General features: G+C 42.1%; 1 long non-coding RNA gene across 1 annotated transcript; it reads left to right on the top strand.

The window, feature by feature from the left end:
• Nucleotides 1-223: 223 nt before the first annotated feature.
• LOC117351416 lies at nucleotides 224-3,555 on the top strand. The gene is made up of 3 exons (XR_004537401.1): nucleotides 224-1,731; nucleotides 1,915-2,007; nucleotides 3,437-3,555. It is a non-coding gene; the product is annotated as an uncharacterized LOC117351416 (long non-coding RNA).
• The last annotated feature ends 6,819 nt before the right edge of the window (nucleotides 3,556-10,374 follow it).

The raw sequence follows: 10,374 nt of genomic DNA, 5'->3' as shown, positions 1-10,374 counted from the left end.
ACTGCAGTAAAGGCTCTTCCCTCTGATGTGTCCAACCCAAATGGAAATAGGAAGTATGGATCAAGAGGCAGTTGATGAAGCCCTGCTACTGCCATACACCTTTAGGGTAAAGACAAAGTTCAAGGTAAATGCAGGGTGGAAAGGGTGCTGGATTACGGTCAAGGGGGGGGGTGTCAGAGAAATAATGGATTAAAGACAGGGGGAAAGAGAGTAAAGACACTAATGTTGGATGGTGGTCAGTGGAGGTACAAGTGCTAGACTGCAAGCAAGGGGGGAGGAAAGGAAGAAATGCCAGAAGCAAGAGTGGAGGGGAAGGATAGAGAGATGATGGACAGTGGAAGGGAGGGAAGAGAGAAGGAGAGGTGTTTGACCAAAGGCAGAAAGGAGGAAAGGAGAGGTCCTGGACATTACGAATGAAGAGAGAGGGAGAAATGCTGAACCATATGGGGGAAGGGGGGAAGAAGAATTGCACCTTGGGAAGAAAATAAAAGGAGAATTGCAGCATTGTTACCCTCTATGCCAGGGGTCCCCAAACTTTTGAACTAAAGCAGAAGTTCTCAAGGGATACCTGAGATCTTAGCAGTGGATACATGGCACTTTGGTAGCACACACCCAAGAGCCAAGTCATTTCTACCTCCCTCCCTCCTCTCTCATGTCCGGTAGCACCTGTCCATCCCCCCCCCCCTCCATCCAGCAGCATAGCAATTAAAACAGGCTTCTTCAGGGCTTTCACTAAGTCACATCCCGCCTCCTCTTTTTCTACAGAGGCAGGGCACAGCTTAGAAAAGACCTTCCAGCTGCCTGTTTCAATCTCTGTGCTAAAGCTATCATCAGCAATCAAGAGATGCTGAATGAGAGAGAAATTGAACTTGGAGAAGAGAGGGACTCAGGGAGGGAGAGATGCTGAACTGCAGTGAGGAAGCATGGAAGAAAGAGGAAGAGTAGCTCCAGGGTGGTGTATTGAGGTATGGCAAGAGAAGAGATACTGGTAGAGGGCGCATAGGGCAATGCTGGACAGAGAGTCTATAGGGATGCAGAGAGGAAATGCTGGAAAAGTGATTGGATAAGGACACAGAGGGCAGATGCTGAATATAGGAGAAAGCGACTAGGACATGATGAACAAGACATATGTTTATTTTTATTCAGTGCTTGATATACCACTGCTTCTGAAAAGTCGATCACAGCAGTTTACAAAAATAATGTAAACCCAGTCTCTCTTTTGGTAGAATTTCTCTGACACTTTCTCTAGGTAATCGCGATAACCCCGAGGGTTCTTCAGTGAAAATTCCCTGTAAGAGACCAGGTTTACTTCTACCACATAATTGCTTATGAGGGTGAAATAAAATTAGAGTCAGACCTCTGTCAGGTAAGCGCAATTAACACAATTTTATTTGCACTAAAATATATGACAAATACATTTGAATTTCTTTTTCTAATAAAATGGTTTAACGTAAATTTGTTTCTCAATTTTTTTTTTTTTTTTTTTTACAAAGACGATGAAGCCTATGAAGATTAACCAATTAACTATTGTTCTCAACAGAAATATTTCTATATATTTGGTTACCCTAGTGAGCCTTCTAGACTCTAGAGGACTTATCAGATAAGTGTTTTCCCCTCCTTCATTAATCAATGAGTGTTGTGTTATTAAAACCAGAAGAAATTGCTTTACCCTGTTTTTCCTTTCAGGTAAACCAGGTGCAAACCAAAGGAATTACTACACCTTCAACACGGGTAAGTATTGCTTCTTTGGGAAAAAGTAAGTGCTCAGACTTTTCTTTAAAAAGTTGTCCATCATAAATTAATTTAAAACAAAAATTGAAGTGTGCATACTAAAATAAGGAATAATAGTAAAAAAAAAACCCAAAAAAACAAAACCCCAACACCAATCCCCCCCAATGACTCTTCTTTCTTCAGGTCCACTCTGCAGTGCGGCATCTTCTGAGATCCAAGGACAGGAACACTGGACCAGAACCAAACTCCAGGAACCAGGAACAGTTTCTCCTCCAGGTAAATATCAGCAATCATCTCCACCTACTCGTTTCCCTGAAAATAAGCCCTATCCCGAAAATAAGCCCTAGCATGATTTTTAAAGATGCTCCTAATATAAGCCCTATCCCAAAAATAAGCTTTAGCTAATATTGACCCTCCCAAAGCCCCCCCTGAATGTCTCCAACACTCCCTGACTCCATTCCTGCCCAATTCACCCCCCAAAAAAACTCACGATTCAGTAACCCCCACTCCAGTAAGACCTGACATACCTCCGCTCCAAGGCCTCTGAACGGGCTGCTTCACGGCCTTCCCCGCTGGAGCCTTCCCTCTGCCGCATCACTGAGCGCTGCCGCCGCTGCTGTTTTTGGAGGCCTCAGAGTGGAGGTATGCCAGTCTCACAGTGAGAGGGTTGGTGGGGTTCTGCTGCACAGGGGGATGGCAGGGAAGGATAGAAAGATGCTGCACATGGGGGGGGGGGGGGAGAAAGGAAAGAGGAAGAATTGGGGTGGGGTAGAGGAGAGGAAGGGAGAGATGATTTTCGACATGAAAAAAAATAAGACATCCCCAAAATTAAGCCCTAATACATTTTTTGGACCTAAAATTAATATAAGACACTGTCTTATTTTCGGGGGAAACACGGTATTACCTATCTTAAATAAAATAAAAGGAATAAAACCCTTTCCCTCTTACCCCCTCCTTTACTAACGCGTAGCACTGGTTTTAGTGCCGGCAGTGGCAGTAACTGCTCCGATGCTCAAAGAATTCCTATGAGCGTCGGAGCAGTTACTGCCGCTGCCGGCATGTTAGTAAAGGCGGGGGCTAGTGCTGTGTGAGCTTCAGAGTTACCTCCTCCAGCAGGAACTTTAAAAGTTGTCCTATCTAGTGCCCTTCCTCGTTGTGGCAACACATTTTGTTGTAGCAGGCAACCTCTCTCACACGTGGAATGTTTCCACTCAGCACAGCTTGGCAGAGCCCTTCGCAAAGCTCACACTGTTAAAACTTCCGTCACTCTGTTAGTCTTTCAGCTCAGTAACTAACTCCTCACTGAACTAATGTCAATCTTAATTTTTTTAGAAATCTTTTCAGAATAATTTCTGTCAGTTCACTTTTAAACTCTATAGAAGCCTCATGCATAAACTTTTCCTTTTATTATCTAATTTTCCTTTCTAACTTCTCTGAAGTAAAACAACTGACCAAAATAAGTTTAATAGAATATTTTAAAAACTACAGATCCCAGCTTCCATTCTAGTCTACAATCCCAAAGTTACTCAGATAATCCTTCCTACGTCCTTAAGGGACAATACAATTAAAACATGTTCTCTGTAACCACATTCACTTTTCTCTAATCAGTCTCCTAAACGTCTTCAATCTAACTTTTTTCTATCTCAAATTAACCCAAAACAACTCTTTCATGCCCACTCACTCAGAAGCATCTACTTTCTTTCAGCAACTAGTCCCAACTGCCAATGCCATGCAACAGCAGCAACCAGAATGTTTACCCTGGTTACCAGGGCAACGAGCAGGCAAGTGTATGTCTGTGCTAATGTGTCTCTCATATGTGCATGACAGCCCAGTCTTTTTTATTTTTTTATTAATTCTTTATTGATTTTTAAATAAGAACAGTGTTATATAAATAAAAGAACTGTATATTATTGCATTCAGTCATAACACTAATATCTATATAGATAACAGAACTATCATTCAATAATTACATTATTTTGCATATAGTAATAACATAAGAACCAAGTAAATAATATAATATGAAACCAAGTTACCTAAAATATCATTATTAATATTTCCTCCCAACCACCCATTCCCCCACTCTCCCTGGATGTGTAAAGATAAATAAACCAAGAAAAAAGTAAGACAAAATACATTATTATATTTGTACAAATGTAGTCAATGGGCACCAAATTTTGTTGAATATTCCACTAAGTCCCCTACACTTTGCATTAATTCGTTCACACATTCACCCACCAGAAAGTATAATTTATTCTATCATGATTCTTCCAATTACTTGTAATCAATTGAATGGCTATACCTGTAAGAATTAAAAATGTATGCCTGTGCTAATGTGTCTCTCATATGTGCATGACGGCCCAGTCTTTATATAGATGCAAGTTGGATTTAAATATGTTCTAAACATTCGGCAAGTAATTCTCAGTTAGTCCACCGCTTTTTGTGTGTAGTCTAGTTCTTCATTGCCCTTCATGATGGTTAGGTCTCATGCAGTTCATTGGTGTAGCTCTCTGCAGGTTTTTGCTGCCTTAGTTTCCATAAGGCCCCACATATATTTTGGTTTTCATTTTTTATGTGCTAATTGAACTACTGGGCTTAGCACTTTTTTACAGCAGGGATTACATATTTTACGTCACCTTTTTTTGTTTAAATCATATTTCAATGTGGGGGTTAGTTTATTAGTAATTTTGATATCGCAGTTTGGTGGTCTCTTTAATTAGTAGTTGACATAATTTTCATGCCTTTACTTTTTTATTTTTTTGCCGTTACACAATTAGGTGATACTCCATTTTGATTGGTTCTTGGTCAAATCTGCATAATTCGCATGTTATTATTCATGATTTTTAAGGTATGGTTGGATCTTTTTTTATCTTTTTTCTTTTCATACTTTTCATGGTGATGGTGTGGTCATGTAAAATTAACTTTCTAATCACTTTGGTGCTAGTGTTTTACTTCTATTAGATCTATGGTTTTCCCTGTTCTCTTGTGCTTTTTTTGTTTTGCTTTTCTTTGTTATAGTTTTATTAGATGTGTTATTAAATTGATGCTGATGGTTTTAACTATACAAGATGTGTTAGAGTTTTTATGATATATGATGTGTTAGTTTTATCAGATTCGGTTTTTTTTTTTTTTTTTGTTTTTAATTCTTTATTCATTTTCAAAATTACATTAAATGTATATACTGTATATATTCAATCACATTAACAATAAATATATCATTTTACCTTCTATCATTTGTACAGTACATAAATTTTTATCCCTCCCCCTTCCCACCTCTCCCTACCATATATTCCATAATCATATAAAAAACATATTAATAAAATATCCCAATGCCAATGGTTTTTACGATATAAGATGTGTTGTTTTATTAAGTCATTTTTATTAAATATGTTATTCCATTAAGTATTATTTATTGCATTTTATTGATGGATGGTTCTTATCATTGTTATTAAAGAAATGTTTTGATTTAAGTTTTTATGATATATATGTGTCTTCATGGTCTTTTATTTAAAATTCATTTTATATGTATTTTGCTTTTTGTTTAATATGAAGTTATTTATGCTCTTTCTTTATGTGTTCATATATGCGTTTAGACTCCTGAGGCAGGCCTGATGGCCGAAACATGTACATGTCGAGTCATTGAGTTGGTGAATATATCATTTTGATGTTTGAACAATAAAGATCGTCATATTACCAGACGGATTGGAGGACACTTTTGTTGCACATCATTCTTATCTGGACAATTCCACTCTGGTTTCTGTAGCTTTTGGAAATGCACATCTCCAATATCTTGTATTTCAGTTTATATTTCTCTAGTAGCAATGTACATGCAGAGTCTGACTTCTTAAGGTTTCCAATTCAATTTTTTGCCTTCATATCTCTCATGCCTTCATATATGTCTTTCTTAAGAACATAAGAATTGCCACTGCTGGGTCAGACCAGTGGTCCATCATGCCCAGCAGTCTGTTCCCGCGGCGGCCCTTAGGGCAAAGACCAGTGCCCTAACTGAGACTAGCCTTACCTGCGTACGTTCTGATTCAGCAGGAACTTGTCTAACTTTGTCATGAATCCCTGGAGGGTATTTTACCCTATAAAACAGCCTCCGGAAGAGCGTTCCAGTTTTCTACTACTCTCTGGGTGAAGAAGAACTTCCTTACGTTTGTACGGAATCTATCCCCTTTTAACTTTAGAGAGTGCCCTCTCGTTCTCTCTACCTTGGAGTGGGTGAACAACCTGTTTGTATCTACTAAGTCTATTCCCTTCAGTATCTTGAATGTTTCGATCATGTCCCCTTCTCAGTCTCCTCTTTTCAAGGGAGAAGAGGTCCAGTTTCTCTAATCTCTCAACTCCTCCAGCCCCTTAACCATTTTAGTTGCTCTTCTCTGGACCCTCTCGAGTAGTACTGTGTCCTTCTTCATGTACGGCGACCAGTGCTGGATGCAGTAATCCAGGTGGGGGCATACCATGACCCAGTACAGCGGCATGCTAACATTCTCCGATCTGTTTGTGACCCCCTTCATAATCATTCCTAGCATTCTGTTCGCCCTTATTGCCGCCACCGTGCATTGCTCGGACGGCTTCATTGACTTGTCAACCAGTATTCCTAAGTCTCTTTCCTGGGGGTCTCTCCAAGTACTGCACCGGACATCCTGTATTCGTATATAAGATTTTTGATTCCGATCAAGGTGTGGTATTCGGCTAGATCTTATGTTTTCTCACTAGGTATAGGGTTACCAGATTTCACTATTGTAAAATCCAGACCCATGGCCCTGCCCCCAGGCCTGCCCAGTTCTACCCAGCCCCGCCCCATTCTGCCCAAGCCACACCCAGTTCTGACCCAGCCCCACCCCTCAACCTTGGACGACCAGGGAAGAAAAGGGTACATCAAGGAAGATAAACAAATCGCAGACAAACTAAATTCCTTCTTTGCGTCCGTCTTTACGAAGGAGGACACCTCAACAATACCTGAAGCGGAGAAAGTGTTTGCAGGAGAAATAGAAGACAGCCTCACCACAGTTGAAGTGGACTTAGACCAGATATACTATCAGATCGACAAACTTAAAAGTGACAAATCCCCTGGACCGGATGGAATTCACCCGAGAGTCTTAAAGGAATTGAAGGTTGAAATCGGAGAGTTATTGCAAAAACTTGCAAACCTGACAATCAGAACTGGACAGATACCGGACGACTGGAGGATAGCGAACGTCACCCCAATTTTCAAAAAAGGATCGAGAGGGGAACCGGGCAACTATAGACCTGTGAGTCTTACGTCTGTCCCCGGCAAGATGGTTGAAGCACTGATCAAGGATAGCATGGTCCGGCACTTGGACGCACACGACTTGATGAAACCCAGTCAACACGGATTCAGGAAAGGGAAATCATGTTTGACGAATTTACTCCAATTTTTTGAGACCGTGAACGAGCAAATTGATAGTGGGAAGCCGGTGGACATAATATACTTGGACTTCCAGAAAGCGTTCGACAAAGTTCCACACGAAAGACTTCTCAGGAAACTACAAAGCCATGGCATAGAGGGGGATATACAAAGATGGATAGGCAAATGGCTGGAAAACCGAAAGCAGAGAGTGGGCATAAATGGGAAGTTCTCCGACTGGGAGAAAGTGACTAGTGGAGTACCCCAGGGCTCGGTACTTGGGCCGATCCTTTTTAATATTTATATCAATGATCTGGAGGAAGGAACATCCAGTGAGATCATCAAGTTTGCAGACGATACAAAACTATGCCGGGCGATCAGATCGCATGAGGATAGAGAGAAACTCCAGAGCGACTTGTGTCGGTTAGAAACATGGGCGGAGAAATGGCAGATGAAGTTCAATGTGGAGAAATGCAAGGTAATGCATTTAGGCAATAAGAATAAGGAATACGAGTATACAATGTCAGGTGCAACTCTGGGGAAGAGTGAACAAGAAAAGGACCTGGGTGTACTGATAGATAGGACCCTGAAGCCGTCGGCACAATGCGTGGCAGCGGCAAAGAAGGCAAATAGAATGTTGGGCATGATAAAGAAAGGAATCTCGAGTAGATCGGAGAAAGTTATAATGCCGCTTTATAGGGCAATGGTCAGACCACACTTGGAATACTGCGTCCAACATTGGTCTCCCTACCTAAAGAAGGATATAAAACTGCTGGAGAGGGTGCAGAGACGAGCAACAAAACTGGTGAAGGGTATGGAAAAACTGGAATACGAGGACAGACTTATAACACTAGGATTATTCTCCCTTGAGAAAAGGAGACTGCGTGGGGATATGATCGAGACCTTCAAAATACTGAAAGGAATCGACAAAATAGAGCAGAGAAGATTATTTACATTGTCCAATTTGACACGGACTAGAGGACATGTAATGAAGCTAAGGGGGGACAGGTTCAGGACTAATGTCAGGAAGTTCTGCTTCACTCAGAGAGTGGTTGACACCTGGAATGCCCTCCCAGATGAGATTATTGCGGAATCGACCGTCCTAGGCTTCAAGAGCAAACTAGATGCATATCTCCTTAAGAGAGGCATATAAAGATATGGTGGACTATAAATTACAACAGGTGTACACCTGGCAGGGCCTCCGCGTGTGCGGATCGCCGGACTTGATGGACCGAAGGTCTGATCCGGAGATGGCATTTCTTATGTTCTTATGTTCTTATGTTCTCATGCCGTGAGCCACGTCAGGAGGGCATTTGCGCATGGCATGACTGTGTTGCATCTGCCCATGCGCAGATCCCCTCCTGACGTGGTCCTGAGCTGGAAGCTAAACAGGTACAGGGGAAGGAGCAGGGGGTGGAGAAGAGGGTGAGGGGACGCTACACCAGTGATGACAAGTTTTCTTTATTGGTCTGGAATGGATATTTTGTGGTGTTTATTGGAACTATGAAGGGTCCACCACTCCCCTCTTCCTCCAGTCCCTGCTGCCTTGAAAGAGATGGTGTGATTGTGGCCATTCAGTCACAGCCACACCACTAAAATCGGAATCACCCCCATCTCCCTCCTGTCTCCCGGACCTCCCCGGACCTTACCTGTGGTCTAGCAGTCTTTCAGAGTAGGAGTGATCTTCCTACGCTCCTGCCCCGTGCAGATCATCCAAAATGGCTGCCGTGAGTTCCTACCATAGTCTCGAGAGACTAAGGGAACTCATGGCAGCAATTTTGGATAAGTGATCTGCATGGGACAGGAGCGTAGGAAGATTGCTCCTGCCCTGAAAGACTGCTAGACCACCAGGTAAGGTCCGGGATGCCAGGGGGAAGGCGGGAGGGAGTTGGGGGTGGTCAGAGTCGGCCCAAAAGTTATTTGTTAATTTTCAATATTCACAGGCCTGCTCTGCCCCTAACCCCCACAAATATTGAGGGAGGAGTGAATTGTCAAAAGTGGACAGATGAAAAGAATGTTGACTTAGAGATCTCAGACATGTTTATTAATATCAGAAGCATTCATGTTTTAACACGTAGTGCCTGGATGAGGGAATGCTATTACAGAGTTTTTCTCACAGCATATTATACTCAAAAACAGCTGCATATCATTGGGGAAATACAGATTCGAATCTGTCTTAAATTCAGAAAATACAACCGTTCTGAATTAGAATAGGGACCTTTATAGCCAGTATTTCAGGCACTATGTCAATAGGCTTGGTGGAACAATTGTAATCAGATAAACTTGGTACTTACAGGGGAATAGATAAACAGACTATATTATGATTCTGAATAATGTGTCTTGTTGCTCGAAAATGTATATTACAGAGTTGGTTGCCCTGTGAACCACCTTCATATTGGCATGGGCAGAATCAATTACACCTACTGGCTAGCTGGGAGGCAAGAGATACATGAGGGTTTCCTATGAGAGAAGTTCAATATATTAAGGTCTGCAAAGTCTTCACCCACAAGGACGTAGCATTTTCTTAAATAATTTGTAATGCTGTGTTTTGGGCCTTTCTATCCAAGCAGAAATAATTATGTAGAATATTCACACTTCCTCCTTTTCCCTTTTATTTAAATCTTAGTTATAATAAGTGCGGAGGGTCATAAGAGCAAAGGCCCTCTGGCTTGGGGTAGCTTTAGTACCGAGGGGAAGGTGGGAAGGAAAGGAGGAGGATGATGTAATACACAAATGATGACAAGGCTATATTGTTATCTCATTGATGAGTCATCAATAAAAACTGTTAAAACGTAAAGATGCATGCGGTTATTACTGAATACCAGGGATCAATGCCTAACTTAGATGCCCAGATTTACACCACCCTGTGTGCGATCTTTCTAAGGGCACGGTCTTCTTAAGGGTGCGGCATCCCTTTTTCTCTCTGCCCCCCCCCCCACACTTCTCTTCTTGCCTTCCCCATACCTTTACTTCCCTGGCTCAAGGTTGCTTGCCCACGTTGGCAATAGCGCTCTCTTTGATGTCACTTCCAGGACCTGCGCTTAGGAAGTGATGTAAAAGGATGAGTCGACACCGATGTGGGCATACTATTCATGCCGGAGAAGTTAAAAAGGAAGGGGGTGTGCACACAGCAGGGGGGTGCAGGGAAGAGGGTGGGGGAGGGATGCCACCGCCCTGGGCTCTGCTCACCCTTCTTACTATGCCACTGACCAGAATTCAGTTGGTGTAAATCCTTTCACCCAAAGACACAGAAATTGACTCTTAAGCACTAT

Source organism: Geotrypetes seraphini, chromosome 17, assembly GCF_902459505.1.
Source record: "Geotrypetes seraphini chromosome 17, aGeoSer1.1, whole genome shotgun sequence".
Lineage (NCBI taxonomy): Eukaryota > Metazoa > Chordata > Amphibia > Gymnophiona > Dermophiidae > Geotrypetes > Geotrypetes seraphini.
This window is presented reverse-complemented; position numbering and strand designations above follow the sequence as displayed.